Raw genomic sequence first — 20,560 nt, forward strand, 5'->3', positions numbered from 1 at the left:
CATAAATAAGAGATGCCTGAATTACGAGGCTGTAATTCTTCCTAGGTTTCAGAGGAGGGGGACTGAGAATATTAAACCACTAAACCAGAGGCTGTGCCCATGCCAGGAACATGCCCAGGGAAGTGAATCTTCCCTTCCATGTAACAAGCAGAGTGAAGCTTTGCTCCTTTGCAGCTTCTGCTTTTACCAGTGGAGCTCTGCCATCAAGCTTGGCTCTCCAGCCATCCCTGGCTCCACACTGGATGGGTCCCAGCCTCTGGGAAGGAAAATTATTCTGGATACAGGGATTCACTGCCAGAGCTGTTTTATTTCAATACTGTGAAGCCACATCCTGGGGTTAGGTAACATCTCCATGGTTCAAAGAGGACAGACACCTGTGAAGGTTTTATGGAACACTGAGGCTTGAGATCAGAAATCATCATTAGGCCATGATCTGCAGCAAAACTGGAAGCCCATGTTTAATGACAACCACTCCTGTCTCCACAACTAATTTCCTGAAATCTTGTTTTAGCAATTCCTGACTAGAGAACAGCACCCATGCCAAATCACTCTGGGTAAGCAGCTGATGTCCATTGTAGCTGTTCACCTGCCCTTCCACAGGGAGGAACATCCCCAGAGTTCTTCTTCAGAGGACCAGTACCTTTACACCATTCTAAAATGATCCTAAATTAAATGTCTGTATCACAACTATTTGAGATCAACGGGTGCTTTCCAACGGTTTGCTCTAAAATGCTTTCATAGCGTTTTTCATAAGCAGAAGGATTTTCATAAGAAATAACCCAAGCATTTGTTCCCATGTCAACACAAGCAATTTACAATCCAAAATGGAACAAGATTATCAAAATTAAAATCAAGTTGATTCTCCTGCCACAAATGGAGAAAAAAATGCAGAAGCTAAAAGCCCACTAAGAAGTCATACAAATTCAGTTAAAAAAGGTGATCACTTTTAATTAGAAAATGTGCTGATCTTGATCCAGGGAAAGTTTTGTTTGCAGTGTATAGATTTATAATCCTCAGAGGCCCTTAAAATGTAAATGTAAGAGTAATTATTTCATTTTTATCTACTTTTGTGGATGTCACCACACACCCTGGAGCCACACGTGTTCCAGCTGGACGCCCTGCTTCTTCGTGAGAAGGAAAACACGACCTTTGCTGCAGAGCTGTGACACTGCACTTGGACTTTCAGTCTTTTAAGAGAACAATAAATGCCCTGAGCTGGGTGATGCAATGTGCTCCCAAGCTCCCATCTAAGGTGGAGAGAGGCTAAACAGCATGATCAGCATTAAGGTACTTTATCCATCTCACTAAAGCTACTGTAGAAGTCATAAACCAGGTTTGGAATGCAGTCAAGGCACTACACCGTAATTAAACTGAGATTCCCTCAAGCAAGCTGGAGACAGCCCCAAACCAAACCCAAGTGCTCAACCCATGTGTTTCAAGTCCAGTCAGTCCCAAGGGGTGACTGGCAAGCAGTCCAAGTGGGACAGGAGCCATTGTGGAAGATCCAGGATGGAGCAGCCCGAGCTGAATTCCAGAGGTGCTCCCAAGGCTGTAACAGCAGCAGGCATTGAGGCTCCTTGGGAAGCTGCACCATTCCCTGCCTTTGCCACCAAGAGAGAGAGATGTGTTTGTGCCAGGTTATGTGGCTCTGACACTGCTCTGAAGTCTGCAGCTCACCCCAGGTTTGCTTCCCAGGCAGTGTGTATTTTAGCCAGTATTCCTCATTTATCCTCACTCACGGTACAAGCCAAGGATTACACTTGATTTCAGCTCTCAGCCCCACAGAACACCAAGCTAACGCTGTATTAATATGCTAAAGTTTAGAGCAAACATTGTTCATCCTCCCAAGGGCTCTGTAAGAGAGTGTATTTCATAAATAGAAAAATAAAATAAAGCAAAGCCTTGCTGCAGTGAGAGCACTGTTGCTCTTTCTGTCCTGCCCACAACACACTCAGCATTCCTGGTAGCACCCGCTAATCTAAACCAATAACCCTGGAAATGGCTATATCCTTTATTTAAATGTGTGAAGCCCTCAGGGCATAATCTGAATTTCTTGATTTTACGACTGTAAAATATATAATGATATTATCACCAAAGTCAATAACATGCTCCTGGCAATCAATTCGCTGAAGAACGACACAGCGCTGTCTTTTCTTTTCTACTTCTTTTCTAACTAATAAACTGTCAAAGTTGTATCCATTCAAATTATGCACACATTCAAATTATAAACCTGAAATAACACCTCCTCCTGTATCACAGGGCTGAAAAACAATCCCATACACACTTATAAACAGCTTATATCTTCCTGGGGCAATTAGCATTTTTATGGGTTTTTATGGCATCAACGCAGCGGAAAATACAAACCACTGTGGTGCAGAATGACCTCTAAGATGCCACACAGACTGAAGACTCCTAAATTAATTGCTAAGTGAAAGGTATTTCCCATTAGCTGTGCATATATATGCACCTAAACACAGATGTATACATGCATAGTCTTATCTATTTGCACATATACGCACACATGATGCACAGGTTCATTTGGTGTCAATTATCCCAAGAAAACTCACAGCAATTTTAATCAACTATACATTTCCCTAGAAAAAAAAAGCCCCTAAGTACATAAGTAGGTGTAAAAGAGAAAATACTCACATGCAATTAAATGTGCCTTTCAGTACAGCAGGAACTAAAAGGAATCATGAAGATAACTCTGATTACAGCACATTTTCCTCAGTGCCTTCACAGAACCTCAAGACCAACACAGAGAGCTCAAAATGATCCATCACACAAAGGGATGGATCGTGATACCACAAACCCAGGAATTCTTTCTTCATAACCATCAAAAAGTTCAGTGCAGAATGTTGATTTGGGGTTATAAAGCCGAGAACCCCCCACAAGTTCTCAGATTCTCCTGGCACCTGTTAATCTAATTCTTGCAATTTTCTCCTAGAACTGGGAAACTTAAGAGTTGCTGGGCCATTCCTCACTGTCTTTAGGAGCACAGCTACCCAATCCTCTTGTGGGCATCCACAGATCTGCCACAGAAAAAAAAATCCTTTTCCTTTTTTAACATAAACATTTTAGAGAAGAAACCACATTGCACCTAGCAGTCTGTGTGCTCAGAATTGAACTTATGGTGTCAGCACTAGCATTCTCTTCCTCTGCCAATACTTCTCAAATGAGCTTCTTGCAATTAGCCATTTTAAACTCTTTTTTTTTTTTCTTTAAAAAGGACAGATACTTGAGAGTTTAATTTCAAGATCAATACTTCATCTCAAGTGACCAGAGCACAGTCACAGCACGATTTGCTCATGACATCAAGCACTGCTGTCATTTAAATGAAGACACTGGATTTCACACTTTATTTCAGTGATAAAGGCTAATCCCTAGCAGCTGAAGAAACCTACTGATGGAGTGAAATACAACCTGTTTATGTGGACACCACCCTAAAAAAGCAGGTTAAAATTTTGTGAGGAGTAAGCACCTTTTTCTATGTAAGCGCCTGTACAAAAGCTTGGTGAGTATATGGGCACAACCTGAGTGCAAACTTCTCCTTTCATCAATTGATAGGAAATCTCCTAAAAAAGTCTGCAAGGTGTTGTTCTGAGGTGCTTTTAATGCCCCATTTTGACAGCAATATAATTTGTCCTGAACAAAAAAGATTGAGAATACTTCCACAGAAAATGATAAACCACGTAAAGAGGGGACAGAGAAACCACTCCAAAGGCTCAATGAACTTCTATTATGGTTTAATTTAAAAACATTACCTCCAATTTTAAGCACAGATAAAGGCTCTCCAGGAAAACTCAATCATCATTCAGGCTATCATCTCAGCAGTACTCCCCAATTGTTCAGCGCTGCTGTTCACAAAACCTCAAACTGAGGGATTTTATGGCTTCTGGCATTATTAGCCTGAGAATTACTGTACTCAAAGGCACCTACACAGCCCCACTCCTAGAACCAAGTGTCCTCTGCAAGGAAATAAGATGTTCCCCTATTATTTGCTGTCCTTGATCAGATTTATAAGCAGAGATGTTGTTCATCAGGTGACAGCGACTGCACTCGCCAAGTTTTTATCTTAACACTTAATGCAAGATGAACACAATGCACATTTTTACCATCTCCAAAGCAACATGGTTGCATGGACTGGATTAAATTATCTATTTACACCGCAATGAAGTCCATGTGAGTATGTCAGGGTAAGGTCTCTGCTATTTATAGAGGAGGCCTCAGTATAAAATAATGTTTGATTAAAACTTGGGACAAATCTCAGTGATGGAGAGTCTGGGCCGAGCAGCCGGGAGAAGGCAGTGATTGAGCACCCAGGCTCCAGGGGCAGATGACAAAGCACTCATTTTCCTTTTAGCCAGAAGGCTCACTGATCAATTTTATTTTCTTAGATGGTTTTTGAGATGACAGAATATGGGCACATCTTCAGACACAGAAATGACCAAAAGCTGAATGTAATTAAACTTCCTTTCAGCCTCGGTACCATGCAAGGCTTCATAAATCTTTGAAAGTCATTTTGTAAAGGAGCCTTTTGCAGGCCGTGTGTAGAAGCAGTGGAAATTCCAAATTCTACATTGATTTAAAGTGAAATGAGACCCTGCAATAAAACTTCATTTTGGGGTACTAACCTTGTTCAGCAGGCCTCAGAGAATGACCAGAAGTGGAACCAGGGAAACTTGGCAGTCCAATTTCTGCGGTTAGAGAACTAAAATAATGTTTTCTGGACAACCAGAGGGGAAGGACAAAGACAGGTATTTGTGGCCTCTCCTCTTAGGAGACAGAAGATAGTCTAGCAATCTTTGTTCACCTAATGTTTTAAAGCTTGGGTAAATGTTTAAATCAAACAGACATCAAAATGTCAGGTACATAAAGCCCTTGGGAAAACAGGGTCATCAGCTGTTTCATTCCTTACCTGCTTGCCTGGGAGTCAGTAGTTGTTTCTGAGCTAAAACCAGCTAAGAAAAGGTAACTGATGTTACAGAGATCCTTAATTTGTATTAATATGTGCACTGCATTTGGATGGGGCATTGTAAAAGCCCAAGCACTCTGAAAACCAAGGGACCTGTTACAGCTGTACTCACATGAATGAGCAAAACAGTCCCAATGGGGCACTCAGCTGATACCATCTGCTGCCAAAAATCTCTGTACTCGACTTCCAAAGCAGCAAGGAGAGCCCAGTCCATAGGGGCTGCTAAATAATGTATCATTTCCCAACCAAATCTGAACTTGTTGGGGCAGAGAAAAGTCAGATAGAACTGCCTTTCCTTTCAAGCTCCACCACAGCACAGAGAATCACCTTAAAGCAGATGAAAAATCGGCCAACACAAGGAATACTGGTCATTTACAGATAAGCATCTAATTAATTATTTTGGTATGTGAACTTGCAACAAGATCCACAGAGTTGCTGATTCATCTTTAAATCCTACAAAATTGTGAGAGCTCAGAACTCATGAAAAAAATAACCAAGCTGCTTTTATGTGTCTCCGTATATCTGGCTTTAAGTATATAGTTTTCAAGAACAATTCTAATGAGACTTTCACTAATCCAGGACACAGACACACACATGTTTACACATGGTGCCATAAAGTCATGTGAGACACACAAATTCACAATTTACACTTCAAAGTCTACAAAATATGTTCTGTTGATGAGCCTACCAAAGAGTTTAGTTTTTGTTATGTATAAAGAAAGAGAAAGGGTGAAGAATCCATTCACTTCATACAAATACCGGTTTCCTGTGCTGCCCTAAGATAAATGTTAATTCTCCAGGACTATAAAAAGAGCAAGTTAAGAAAAGGTTATGCTCTGCTGATTAACATTCCCAAATTTCTCACATGTTCAATAAGAGAAAAAATCTTTCCATTCAAGATAACTAATTACAGCCACTAAAGTCCCCTAAGACAAGAGCAATAGCCTGTAACAGCTAAAGCAGGAGGACAAAGCCATTCATTGATTCACACTTCACCCTCTCCTGTCACCACTGTGGTCCCCCCTGCACCAGTGCTGTGTGCAGGCACAGAAATGGGGATTTGCACCACACTGGATGGTGCCAGAGCCACCTCTCCCCTCCCAGCCACCCCCTTTGTCAATGCAGAAATTCATCCTGCTGAAGGCTGATGTCAGTGCTCTGCAGAACGTGCTTCACACCAGGCTGGGAACATCTGCAAACTGGACATCTGGGGGCTGTGCTTGTGCTCCTTCACTGGTTTCCTTTGATGCCTCTGGTCTTAGCTTTTGTATTTTTCAGATTCTGTGCTGCTTTAGTAGGTAGTTCTGAGCGTCACATGAGGGGATGGTGAGCTCTGCACAGAGCAGGGAGACAAAACAATTCCTGCTCCAGCTGGGCACCAAGGACAAATGATCCAAATCTCAGCCCAAGAGCACAAACAACAGTTTTGACCAGTTGTCCATTTTGTGACCATTTTGGTTCATCTTGGGTGCAGCCCTGGCTCTTGTGCTGACCAAGGTGGATCCACTGAGGCCTCCTAATAAATCCCTACTTTATTCTTTAATTCTGTCCAGCCTCTGTTCTAGGTCAGCCTCTTCAAGGCATCAACTTCCCCAGCACAAATAAAGTCTGCAGAACAATCCTCATTTTTCTTCCAATGGAATTAGTGGCCCTGGCAATTACATCTGGATTATTAGTGGTTCTGATAACACTGGTGTAAAACACACCTCTGGAATGTGCAAACCTGCCTTAAGAAGCTTGTTCCAAGGACATGGCACTAAAGGCAGCACGTGGCCTCAAAAGTGAACTATTCTCCCACCCTACAACACCTATTATCATGCAGAAAAAGGAAAACAATGAAAGTGTTATGCTAAAAAAACCCCAAACAATAAATAGGTGTCTAGAAATGATCTTACGATCGCATTAACCCAATAAGAAAAGCAGCTGCTATTTATTTTCTGTAGTCAAATGGAAATACCAGTATTCACCACATGGCAGTCAACAACAACAACAACAAAAAACAAACCACTCTTTCCCTGCTGAAATTGTTCACATTTTGTTATCCAATGTTTCAGGAAGAAAATTATTTTCATTTTGGCTTCCCACTGCCTCTGCAACATCAGAGAATGTCTCACCCTGCTGGAAAAACAATAGGAGGCAAAGAGGAAAGCAGCTTTTTTCCTGAGACTTTGGGCTAAAAAACGCCATCAATTTCAAAATTACAACAGTGGCAAAGTGCTTCTTTCAATCTGGTCCTTTCATTTTTGCCTCCTGCTGCCGTTCCTATTGTCAAAGTGGCAGCAGGAGGCAGGAATGAAAAGACTACTGCTGGCAGTCACCCTTGGGCAAACTGCTGACAAGAAGTAAAACACCCCTGCGCCAGAGAGGATTCCAGAGGTAAGAAATTGGGGTTTGCACATCTCTGGTGCGTGCAAAGCCACGGAGATCAGCACATCAGGACAACTCCTCTGCTCCTGGAACCGATCAGGCATCAAGGGGCCAAAGTGGGCTGGAGCTCAGGAAACTGAGAGTGAATTGTTGGCAAAGTAAGGAAACACAATAAAAAACAAATCAGCAAACCCCATCAGCTAACTCTGCGTCAAGTAAGAGGAAAGGAAACTTTCCCCAACTGGGAAAACTTGGAGACTTTTTCAGCTGTTGAGCAGATGGTTCGAGTTGTAATGGCACAAGGACCCACCCAAGTGACCATGTCTGAATCCAAAAAGCCTACTGGTATGTCAGAAGAAGCAGGACAAAATACCCAAGCCGAGTGCCAAAATTTTTACATATTTTAACACATTTGCTGAGCCACCTGCAGAGCAGTCCAGTGTTTTAGAGCTGGTCACTTGAAGAGCAACCAGAAAGAAATCACTACCAACCCTCCTGCAAACACTGCAAGCCAGAGAGAAGCTCCCAAAGCAGTGACTGTGACCAAGCCAAGTAATCACCTCTGTCTCTTGCCCTTGGGTGAGGCTTCCAAAGAATCCAAATTCAGCTGCAAATCAGTGTCCAGCAAACAGGACTCTCTTTTGAAAGGATGCGTTTATTCCCTGAAAGGAGGAGCTCCATCCCCAGCTGAGCAGCACCTGAAGGGGTCTCTGCTTGCAGCCCACAACGCTGGGTCTGGCAGCTGGGCACTGCAAGGACGACTGAACTGCATCCTTTTTTGGAAGAAATATGGGTGCTAAAGGGACAGTTTAACCTAATTCTGGGAAGTTTTAAGCAGCTGGAGCAAATAAAGATAGAAGATAGGAGCTGTGTCTCAGCCTGGCCCTACTTCAGGCTTGGAAGAGAAAAGGTCTGCCAATATTATACACGTGGTTTTACTACCTTTGTGCTAACAAGGGTTCATTACAAGAGAGCAAAACATTCCCCCAAAGACCTTGATGGAAAAAATCTGAACAAAGTCGACTTCATCTGCAGAGATTCTTTGAAAACAGAGAAAACAACCGGGAAGCGAATAAAGAGGCTACTAAAATGGAATATGTTATTATCTTTCATTGCAAGGATTTTATAAAAGGATGGTTATCTTTGCTGAAACTGAGCCATGAAAAAGGTACTTTTCCCCCAGTAAAAATAAAAAGCACGATACTTTACAAATAAAATCACTATTATTACTTGTGCTAGAACTGAACAACAAAAACTTATGAAGCTTGAAAACTCTATTCTGTGCAATAAGCACCTAAAATGTTTCATCACCTGTGTTTGTTAAAATAATAAAGGAAGATTATTTTTTTACAAGAACCCATATAAACCTAAACTGAGAAGGCTCTTTTCCCAAGGTCAGAGTTCTCTGTTAACTTAACCTATAGAAAATCCTTGTCATATTAACTGAAAGGACACGCAGATAAAATCAGCCTGCTGAAATCAACACTTGGCATAAGGAGCAGCTGCAGGGGGGAAAGTAGATTCTATTTACACCATCAAAATATTACCAGATTTTTATAACATTATTATTCCTCTTGCAGTTGTGCTTATCTTCTGAAAAGACCTGTCTATTTGGTGTAATACTCTCATTATTTGGCTGCTGATACCATCAAGGTTTGCTGGCTATTTCTACCTCTAACAGATTTTTCGAGACCACGCGAAAACACTGATCAAATGATGCAGGAATCCTTCTCTGGACTGCACCCCAAGGCCTCCTCAATAACTTGCCTATAACTTACTCATTTACAAACAAAATTGACTGTGTCTAATCTCCGTGCAAAAAACCCAACAATCTAATAATTTAATGTCTGTATGCAGCTTAGAATATTATAAGATCGGGCATTGCTGTGCCAGGTTAGTCTGCTATTAGCTGGGGGATTCTCAAGCATCTGTCATGCAAAGTAGGTCAATTTCTAGCCATATAATTCTGATTATGTCAAAATATTTATTCATGAGTTTTCTAATTCAACGTACTTCAAATAAGTCATATTTATGTGAAGAAAAAAAACAAAAAACAACCCACATCTAAATTATGGTTGTTAACAACTGGGTTATCACAGCTTCAAACATTCTGCTAATCCTGAGACGTGGAGAATGTTTTTTCCTTGCAATGTACTATGTAGTAACAGAATTGTTTTCATTTCCTATTTGCTGATATTTTTAGTCTGGTTTCTCAAGGAAACAAGAGGAACACAGCCAGACACTCCCTGGGTGTTATGTGGGAATGTGCAGAGCAATGAAAACCCCCATCTTCCCTTCTCGTGCTTGGATTAAAACGTGAAGCTTCGGGCCAATTTCAGTCAAGTCTCATCTATATTATCATTTTTGCACTTTACCAAGCAGGGGGGAATAGCTGGTGCAATGGAAGAGAAGCATCCTATCAATGGATGTGCTGAAGAGAGGCCTCACTTGAGCCTTGGCTTTCCTTAGAGCTTAGATCAACATGAAAACCAAAGAAACCAGGCTTCCCTGGTCCCTCAGTGCACAAGAGTCTTTCCACCAAAATTAAGAGAGTACCAGGAGGAAAGGGGGATGGATTTATGATGGATGTCATTATTTACATGCTCCACAAGATCCAGCTCCTCCCAGGGAGAGATCAGGAACAACTCCAAGCTGTAGGCAACACTCCTGCAGATGGAGAAGTTCACAGATTCATGGAATCAACCCATCTGCCATTTCCCACTATCCCAGGTTGCTCCAATCCCTGCCAACCTGACCTTGAACACTTCTAGGGATGGGGCAGCCAGAACTTCTCTGGGAATCACCTCATGACCCTGCCAAGCCCACCTCTGACCAGTTGGTCACATAAATTCAAGAGTAAAAACAACTCCAAGGTTTTCAGCATTGTTGCAACCAAAGAAAAGGTCTTCAGGATCTCCATTTCCTTCATTGCACTGACCTGGCTACAGCATTCAGGTTACCTGTGGATTTCTCTTGCTTCTATCACCACTCACATGTCAGATTCCACACTGTACCCACCGTATCCCTATTAAATATCCTTAAAAAGGCTTGGCAGAAATAAAAATCTTTCAACTTTCCTTCCCAACTAAATGCTTCCTAAGCCTCCACTTCATTTTTTTAATACAGTGCCAGGAGGTACAACAGAAAATGTACAGCACCATCATTCCTGAGGCAAAGAATGATGAGCCTAATTCTTGTCTTTACTGTGTTTTCTTTCCTGCCATTCCAGCACCACACTGGGAAGAGAAAATGAAGAGACAGCACTCAGCAATGCCCACAGTGAGGTGCAAAGGACACAGAGGCCATGTGCACATCCTCCCCCTCAGTCACCTGCAGCAGCTTATCTGTGTCTAAGATTCTTTACTTCCAGGGCAGAGTGGAAGGAATGGCTTTACACTTCATCAGTTTAGAAGCTTTCCCTGAACAACAGAGAGAGTTTAAACCTTTTTGTGGTCACCTCTGTGCAAGACCAAACCATCAAGTTGCCTTGATACACCTGAGCTGGAAAGGCTGCACCTGAAAAAATCATGAGAGGATGAAATTCATCAACCATGCAGCTCTTTTTCTAAGATTTTAAATAAAAATACGTGTTTCTGGGGACCATTTTAAGAAGCTACGCAGTGCTCTTGAGCCCTCTGACACCTGCAGGAGCTGCACAAAATCACTGCAGCCATCACTCCCATGTTGGCTGCAGTATGCACAGAGCTATGTTCTGTCAGTGACCTTTTTAATCAAAGGGAAGAAAAGGGGAGGCATTAACACTTTTAAATGCTTCCAATTGCCAGGGTCCTAATATTAATTTTCTAAACTTTCTTCCACACGGGTAATTAAACCACGATCTGTGTTTCCTTTGTGTGGCTTTTTTCTCATGCAGGGATTTAAATGCCATGTTTTGTTTCATCTGTAATTGTTTTCCTTTAGACCTTTCTGGTGGAGTCTGTGGGCATTCAGTGTAATCTGATTGCTGATTACATCCACAGCATTTATTTCAAGGCCTGTTTGCCTGGTTTGAAACAATCACAATGGTGGCTAAGAAGTCTAATCTCAGAACTATCATTGAAGAAAAACTCTTTCAATGTTTAAATGCCAGTTCCTTCTTCAGTCACCCTCCTACATGATGCCCCCCACAAAAACCCTATTTGATGTCAAAAGCATTAACACTGAGCCTGAAATGGCTGATCAAAATATAAATTTAGGTGTTAAAACCTATTTCTACTGTGTATGTTTTATAGTAAGGAGACTGCTGTTATGTCAAAAACCCTTCACATTTTAGAAAAATTAACAATGCAAGACAAGGCAAGTTACAGCAGATGTTGTAAGATGAGGAAGACTTCATCCTTGGAATCGTATTTTGACAGGCAGAAATTTAAAAATCACACAGAACTTGGGCAAACTCTGACACTGCCTTTTGGTGCTGCCCATCCTTCACTTGCACAAATTTCAAGTTCTTTGCCTACAACCTTCCTTAGGAAAATGTGTGGGTTTGATTTTGTCTCAGATGATTTGATTCCCAGCTCTGGGGCCCTCAACATAAGAAGGACTTGGAGCCAGTCCAGGGGAGCTCACAGAGATGCTCTGAGGGCTGGAGGATGCACAAAAAGGAACCCACACGTGCAGGACTGGCCTTGGTCAGGACTGAGCTGACTAAATATCCGTCTGAATGATGCCACTGCTCATCAAAGGAGTTAATAATTGCAGACAAAACAGGATTCATTTAATCAGCCATGTATTTCTCTGATTACCACAAACAAAGAAACAGGATTGTATGACAATTTGGAGAGCTTGGTAAACTTCAGCAGTGCCTTATAATGAAGCCTTGGCAAAGAAAGAAGTGATATACAAAGAATTTTCACACTGAAGTGGTGTAAACACAGCTTCCACTTTTAGAAATGTATCCTAGCAACTCATAGGAATGGTTTTAAAAGACAGCTGGACAAAACCATAATTTGGAATAAAACCAGATGTAATTGCTAAACCAGCAAGTCTGGTGGTCCCAAGCTGGTGCTGCAGCACCAGCTCAACTGTGATTCAAGATGTTGAGGAAAGAAACACCAGGAAAAAACAGATGTTTGAAAACTAACATCTGCAGGATCCACCAAAAAAGATGCATCAGAGTTGGTGGAAAGGATTCTGAATTTTGTATTCCTTTGTTACTGATGTAGAAAATCTCTTTGGCTTCCAGTAGCAAGGCCTGCTAGACCTGTACCTCCTATTTCACATCTGCATGACACTAGACAGAGGTGCAAGATGCACAGCTGGATTTAATGTATCAGAAGTTCACTCAATTCCATTGCAAATAAAAAAAAATTATTCAGTATTTCAGGACAAAGCTGAGCGAAGAGACTTGTATAATAACACACAGACCTTGATTAGATAACCATAATTCAATAGAGATATTCTGCTGACATCACCAGCAAGAAAAAAAGGTTCAAAAATCAACCATGAATGCAAGAAGAGCCTAAACTGTATTCCAGGTTATTATTGAGACTCCACTGCATTGGCAGTGGAGATAAACCATATTTAGATACAGCTGGTCATGTTTTAAAGCCCTCCAAGAAGCTCAAACACAAGAGCAGAGCATCCCACTCTTGAGATGGAAACAGAACAGCTCCCAGGATACGCCCAATTCTGCTGTGGGAGATTGTTTTGCTTTCCAATCCCTGTTTACATGTGAACTACAGCACATGGCACACAGAGAATAACTAACTCTCAGGCTGTAAACTCAGATACTGTGGGATTATCTTAGTCATAAATCTCTGCAACTGCAGCCAGAAGTGGCTGTGACACAGGGGAGCCCAGACTGGATCCTGACCTGGTGTTCAAGGACTGAGCAAGAGATTCTTGGGGGAGGGGAAAGAGTTGGGGCATTTTTAGGGGTTAAAGTTGATTTTTAACCAACACCTACCATACATCCCCCTGGGCAGCTTAGTCATCAAGGAGAAGGTGTGTCATACTGAACATCTAATGGGTAAGATTATTTTTAACCAGCATAGATACATATAACTTCCTCAAAATTTACATTTACGAGTTTGCTAGAGGCTACTTTTCCATAAGTAACGTTAGTTAATTTTCAGTCTCACACGGCATCCTGAATATTTGAAGAGAGACTCAATTTCTTTGATTTTTCATTTCTCTAAAGGTTGAGTTTTAACAATTCTGTTACAAAGTTTGTCAACAGATAAATTTTACCAAACCAGACACACACAGACTACAACATAATGCACATTTCATTTTGTTTCAATTGATAAATATATTCCTCCAGATTGCATACAAGGGGTCAAATCCAGAAATCTGGTTTTGGTTCACTGAAAAGGAGTCCTGTATTACTGGTTTTTCTCTATATGGATTGTTTTATGTTATCAACATTGAATTAGATCTGTTTTGTTGCCCAATTATTCAATATCATGCTACCTTTCGTGGCTTCACTGTTAATTTTCAGTTCTACTGCTCTGGATCTTATTTTACTCATAGTGAACATCCCTGCCCCTTTATCTGGCTTATGGTACTGCTTCAGGGTGACTGACTTCATCATTTTATGATCCCTTCCCCTCTTTCCCAATTCATGTATTTCTTCTGAACTTTAACACTTTTGCACTTCTCAAGAAAAGGGGAATAAAATAAGATGAAGATGAAACTGAAATTCAAACGGAGAGCAGCCTAGCCAACACTACATTTGGATTTATTTTGGGAAAAAACCTTAAGATCTTTTGTTCTAAATAGAGTTACTGACCTAGAAACATATATTCATTTCTGGAAATAAATCAAAATTCCTCCTATGCTAATCTAATTGCACCAGTGGAAGCTAAGTAGTCCCTTAAGTAATTTAAGTTTCCTTATTTGAGGGGGAAAAAATTAAATAAAAAAAAATCAGACCTTTCCCATCGCTGAGAGTGTGTTTTGTAGAACAAGCCAGTTATGATTAATTTCTCTGTTTGCAGTAGCAAAGGCATTTTCCTTTAAAACTGGAAAAGGTGTGAGCAGACAGTCTGGTTTTTAGGGAGCACTGCATTAGCAAGTGAATAACACCGAAGTATATAACACAGTCTAGGTTTGATTGCCTGCTTTTGTTTTACTGTCACTGTCATAAAAGTTCCCCACAAAATCTGCTGATTTCTGAAATACAGAAAGCTCAGAAACAGGAACCTTTTTCTGGAGGCAGCTGCAATGAAAGAAAGCGAAAACCTGAAGGAATTAATGATCCTGCTGCGTTTCCTACCTCGTGCAATCATGAAGCTGTTTTATAAAAGGGCAGCGGCGCCAATCATCCAAATCATCCCTTTTCCTGCAGTGCTGGTGCTGGAAAAAAGGAGGAACACTTGCTCTGTGCTCAGGAAAGGGACACAGCCCAGGAGGGTTCAGGGGGCTGCGCCTGGAGCCAGGGATTGGAAATCGGAGCAGGAATTCCTGTCACAGAATTTATTCAGGCCTGTGATGTCTTGTGAACCCCTTTCCCTCACTCAAAATATTCTCTACAAATATCTCTGGGTCTACAGTAATTACCTGGGGATTAGGAACAGCTAATAAAACCCCCTCTTGAAAGGCTGGATGAATTTGAGATGATAACAAGGTTGTGATGTGCCTAAGGGAGCAGAGGCATCCTTCTGATTGTAATTTAATCAACCTTGATTAAAAGAAAGAAACATTTACCTGAATCCTGTTCAATAAATTTTGATAAAAGTCTCTACTCCAGCAGGCAGCCAATCAATCTCTCACACCTCCCATGCTTCCCATAAACTCAGCTCTCATCTACTTCTGCCCCAAGAATGCCAAAGGAAGACACAATGGTGGAGTACATGGCTAAAACCCCTGAAGAATACTCCTAAAAACCAAAACCCACTCCAGCAGTGCTCCTGAGAGACACAGCCCTGACTTCCTCTTTCAATACACTCCAAGTCCCCGTGCTGGCATTTGGGATAATGCTTCCTTAGAGTGGGGATTTTTAGCTAGCAGAGCAGTGCTGATGCATTTGCAGCACGTTCAGCCCTCAGCACCACTGCAGGGATGTAAAATCAGATCTGTGACTCAAAGGATTCTCCTTCTCTGACCCTGCAGCAGCAGAACCACCAAAAAGCTCCTGGCTTCCCACAGCACTTGGATGAAGTCTTCTGCAGCAGCAAACTACCCTTGATGAAGTGTTCCCCCAGTAACCATCTCCAAAGAAAGAGTAATTGAAATTAGCTCCTTTCTCTCGTATGCTGCAGCTGAGGAGACAACAGTAAATAGTAATTATCTGTACTCTTCCCAAAATATCGAGCTTCTCAAGTTCCAATTATTTGTTCTCAGATACACCAGAGCCCACCACCAGTGTAAAAACTTCTTCCCACCATTTCTTTCAGTCTTTGAAAGAAAAGCCTATTCAGTGAAAAATCTAAAGATGCAATGGATTGAATATGATGATTATTCCTTATTATTGAACATAATTAGCTTATTACTTCCGCAGAGTATCCTAATTATTGTAGGTGTTACTAATTCAGATAACTAGGGCTTGATTAGGTTAAAGTTATTTTTCCTACTTTAGTCTAATAGTTCCTTTTACTTACATCAAGAGCCCTAAGCTGAAAACACTTTCAAAGAACCCAAAATAGTAAAAAAACCACTTACTTTCCAAGTGACTGGGTAGGGAAATAATGATTCAGGGCTGTTTAATCAGAGTAAGTCCTAGCAATGGACTGAATTGTCCATATTCTTCACACAAGCTCAAACAAGCCAATTCCTGTAAGGTTTTAGGCCCCAAATATAAATAGGTAAAAAAATAATAGCACCGAAAATCAAACAGGCTCTGCACACAATAAAAATTAACATATTGCAAAATCACCTTCACTAAATGCAAATGCAAGATGAGACTCTGAGATGCTTACTCCAGTATTAATTTGAGTGTGAGTGCTGATGAACTGAGGTGCTAATTAACTTGTAAAGCTATCAGTATTTGGCTTTAACTGATTGGCTGTATTACAGAAATCCTAGGATGCTCAGAACATGTAAAAAAAAGAAAAATAAAGCTAAAAATATTTAAGTTCTCACTGTTTTGAGACATTGCTGGTTTTTAAAGCAACAGAAGGGAAATCCAACAGATAAGAGCTACTTTGCAAAATAATGAAGTGAATTAAATTAAACTGTAGCTTGATGAAAATTGGTGAAGAAAACAGCACTAATGATGCTAAGAATGGAATATAACATCTCTCTGCCTGCACCACACATTCCATAAGCACACTGTGCACATAAAGCAATGCAGTGAGTGCAATAAACATAAACCACAGCAAAGAAGAGAATGTGCACTTTACATTAGGCAGTATACAGAAACTCAGACCAATTATGTACATAAAATATTGGTATATGCTTCACACAGAGGTGAGTGAAAAAAAAAACACGAGGAAAGAGCAGGGCAGCAAGTGACATTTTCAAGATGAAGAAAGCCCAAACCAGAACAACAGGAACTAATTAAAGAGCACATGGCATAGCAGGCTATTCCCTCTCTCTTACCTTGTTCCAAAACCCCTGCAAAACAGATCAGGCAGCATCAAATGAGGCAGGAGATCATCCATTTTCACTCTCTGCTTGCTTAAATACCACAAACTGACTGCCCTGAAGCTCTTGTCTCAAACACTTTTCCCCTTTCCTCTTATCTCCTCAGTTGGATACAGAAGATTCCCAAAGAGGCACTTCCACATCTGGCACATAATAAAGTTTAACATCTGGGAGGCACCTGCTGGAAGTCTGGGGTGATGATTCTGGGTAGGAACAGTAGCCCCACAAGCTGGGATCTGTCTCAGAGCCTGGTAACTCCCCTGAAAACACAGCACTCTGCAATTAGAACGCAGCTAAAGGAAGGAACCCACCTGTTTCTTGATCATTTATGCACCATTTTGTGTTAATTAAGGATCATCTATACCAAATTTTAAACCTGAATGTCACATAGTTAATAATGAACAGAAAATAGTCACTAGCTCAGGAAAGAAATATATAGGGAAGCCAATTAGCAGGGGAAAAAAAACCCTCAAAATTGTTAAATACAGATCCTTAAGTGTCTTATTACATAAATAGTTAATTAAGAATAATTTACAGAAACAATTATCATTACCACATTAACACTAATTGTTCTACCCAGGAAGACAGCATTGTATAAAGCAAGATTGCCTGCCTGTTACTTCAGCACATAAAAATGTCAAGGGACTTCCTTTGGTCTCCTTAATTCCCTTCCAGTCTTTTACCATCTCAAGACAGAAGGGCTGTAAAACAAATCCAGAGAATGGGGGTTAACATATTAAACACACCACCTGCCTACTTTTATTGAAATAAGTCAAGTTTTCTATTCAAAATACTCCTCCCTTTCCCCCCCTTTTTCATATGAAAATATGTCACTGACAACCCTGCCCAGGAAAAAGTGTCATCGCTAATATTGCACGGATAACAAGTAGCAAGACTAAGTAAATAGGAAGAGACATAATTATGTCTACACACAGTTTAAATCTTGAGATTTTAAATTCAATGTAAAAGTCTTCAAAGAGGGGAGAAATCTAAACAACGGTGGATATAAAAGGGGGTGTGGGGGGGAACTGTCAGAAATTACACGCAGGAGGGATGAAAAGGCGGCTTTCTGCTCACATCTCTGATTCCAACATTGTTTTCTCCAAAGCTACAGACAGAAATAGGAGCTCAGTGCATGTACCAGGCACAGGATCTGGCCCTTCAGCTCAGGGCTGCTGTCCCTGATTGAGTTGAATTTAAGCTTTCTTCCAATTGCCTCTCTGCCAGCAGCTTTCCCTGCAGAGCACGTCCTGCCTGCGGGGCAGGGAAGGAGCTCAGCTCCTGCTGCAGCCTGGCCACCACAGGGATTTCACCTCCACAGGATACTCCTCCCAAAACCCAGTCACCTTCTCACCCACGAGGACCCCAAAATCACCTGCCTTCCCTCACAGATCTGCTCCAGTAAAACAGCTGGGGATGTGAACACCTCCTCTGGGATCTCAGGTATCACTAGAACTCCAAAACTTTTTTCTAGGACAAGCAGGGCCTCTGAGATTGGAACATTTAATCATGTGTCCCACCAAACCAATCCAAAACCCCCATTAACAATATCATCACTACAACAATGGCCCTAAATACAGCATCTTCTATTTGCTCATTTCAAAGGCAAAACAACCCTGGACATTTCAAATAACACAAAGCTACAACACAGCTGGGTTTTCCTCAATCTATGCAACCCCTTCCTGCCTGCCTCTTCCAGAAGAGACAAAAATTAGAAACAGAACATTTATTTTCATTTAGACTCACTTTTCCTCAATTGCCATGCAAATTAGAGGCAGGTGTGGAAGGGAAACAGAGATCTTTTAAGATCCTAACTTCTCACTTTCCACTGCAGTTACACACAGGCAGTACTAAGAGCTCTGTACACCTGCAGCAACCTGGAGAAACAGACTGGGATAAACACTACATATATTATGCATAATTATCAGTGTGAGGGGCTAGACTCAAAGTTCTTCCCAATCCAATGATCTCGAGAAACAGAAAGTTTTAAGTTGCTGATGCAGGAAGACAGATCAGCTTCATTTAATAAGTGCAGCAGATCCTGATCCCTCTGTACATTTTGTGTCAAGCACTCAAGTGATGATTTCCAAGCTTATAGAAGGGCTGGGTAACTGATAGCTCCAAACTCAGCACTAGATGTACTTTTCAAGCTCAGTCTACAAAAAAACATTAACCCAGTTTGTCCTAATTATGGCTCAGAGAAATTCCAGGGTGGCAGCAACCTCAGCAGGCTGGCCTGTCACACGAGAATTACCCAATTTGGGGCTTTTGCTAAAAGAGCTTGTAGGGATTAAGCTTTTCTACCTTGAAGCTGAGTTAAATAAATGCACCATCTCATCAGAAGAACAAAGCAGACTTTAACACTATTTATGTTAGTGCTGTCATTCCAAAATTCCTCAGCCTTAAGAAAGGCTGCAGAAACATGAGCTCATTTATACCACAGTACCTGCTCTCAGCAAGGCCAGACAGGGCATTATCCTCTACAAGCTCATATTTTGAATAATACAGCAAAATTGAAGACTGAACACTATAAAAGGACAATTTTACTATTTTTTATGTCTCAAAGCTTTCTTGTGAATGCTAAAGCTGTACTTGTCCAGCTGCCCTATGAGGGAACAGCAGGAACCTCACAGGGCCCGTTTACCCTTGCTGACAAACAGGATTTTCAGGCCAGCTTGTTACTAATGATTCTGGATTAAGATCAGACAAAGCTGTGGGGCTACAGAATAACAAGGATAACTCCTGAAAGCCATTCCATGGCTCTGGTCCTGGTGCCAGGCTCCACGCGAGGCTCCCTCCGCCGCTCTCCTGCTTGTGCTGAAATCAGAGCTCAGCCTCTGAGAGCTCCCTCCAACAATGCTGCCTAATGAAAATGATGGCACAGGAGAAGAGCCTGGTAATGAGACATCTCAAAAAAAAGTCACACGTGCTTGCTGGAAGGTGTGGGAGCGCTGAGGTGAACTCCCCTGGATTTTCAAACAGGTGGAATAATGACTTCGCTAACAACCGCAGAAGCTCCTATCCTGGAACTGGCATCTTTTGGTTTAAAACCAGTTGTAAGAGGGAAGTAGCACCTGTGAAATACAATCTCTGAGCTGCTGCTGGCTGCTCCTCTGCTCACACTGAGGCTAGGAGTGCACAGGACAAGGATGAGCTTCTCACCCACAGCCCAAGGATCCCACTTAACCACAGGCTGAAGTTTTATCCTGTGCTCCTCCCAGCTCCAGCACAGTGAACATGCACAATGTGGGAAGGGAGAGGGCACCTTTTAATATTTAACATTCAAATGAAGCCCAGCATGTGAACACTGAGAGCTGCCCCATCTCTGACTCCCTCCTCACTGGCTGGCATGCCTTTTGCTTTTCAGTTCAGTCAGGAGATGTGCAAAATTCCCACTCAGGAAGGCTCCTCTGGATGGGACTGCACAGGATTTTCTACCTTGAAAAAAACCAAACCATAAAATGATAAGGTTATCCAGGTATTCACAGTAAGTGTCCATTGTTAATAAGGAATTTTTCAGCACTTCTAGCTTGCAGCAGTGAGTTCCCTGAGGCAGGTATCTCTCTTTTTTGTAACATAAATTTACTGCTCTTCAGGTTTCACTTCTTGTTTCATCTACTGGCAGGAAGCATCTGTTTTATCTTTCCAACTCTCTGCACTAACCACCCTAATTTTATCCAGCTTCTCTTGTGT

At 41.5% G+C, this 20,560-nt stretch overlaps 1 protein-coding gene across 31 annotated transcripts in view; it reads right to left on the bottom strand.

The window, feature by feature from the left end:
- DAB1 (DAB adaptor protein 1) overlaps positions 1 to 20,560 on the bottom strand; it is a 406,138-nt gene that overhangs the window by 57,108 nt on the left and 328,470 nt on the right. The window contains exon 1 of one of the 31 annotated variants that reach the window (XM_064429013.1): positions 16,823 to 17,094. The exons of the other annotated variants lie outside the window; for them this stretch is intronic. The gene's annotated coding sequence lies outside the window, so the exon portion shown is untranslated. Of the gene's footprint in view, positions 1 to 16,822; positions 17,095 to 20,560 lie in introns of those variants that run through there. 31 annotated transcript variants of the gene reach the window in all.

Source organism: Passer domesticus, chromosome 7 (assembly GCF_036417665.1).
Source record: "Passer domesticus isolate bPasDom1 chromosome 7, bPasDom1.hap1, whole genome shotgun sequence".
In the NCBI taxonomy this organism is placed as follows: domain Eukaryota; kingdom Metazoa; phylum Chordata; class Aves; order Passeriformes; family Passeridae; genus Passer; species Passer domesticus.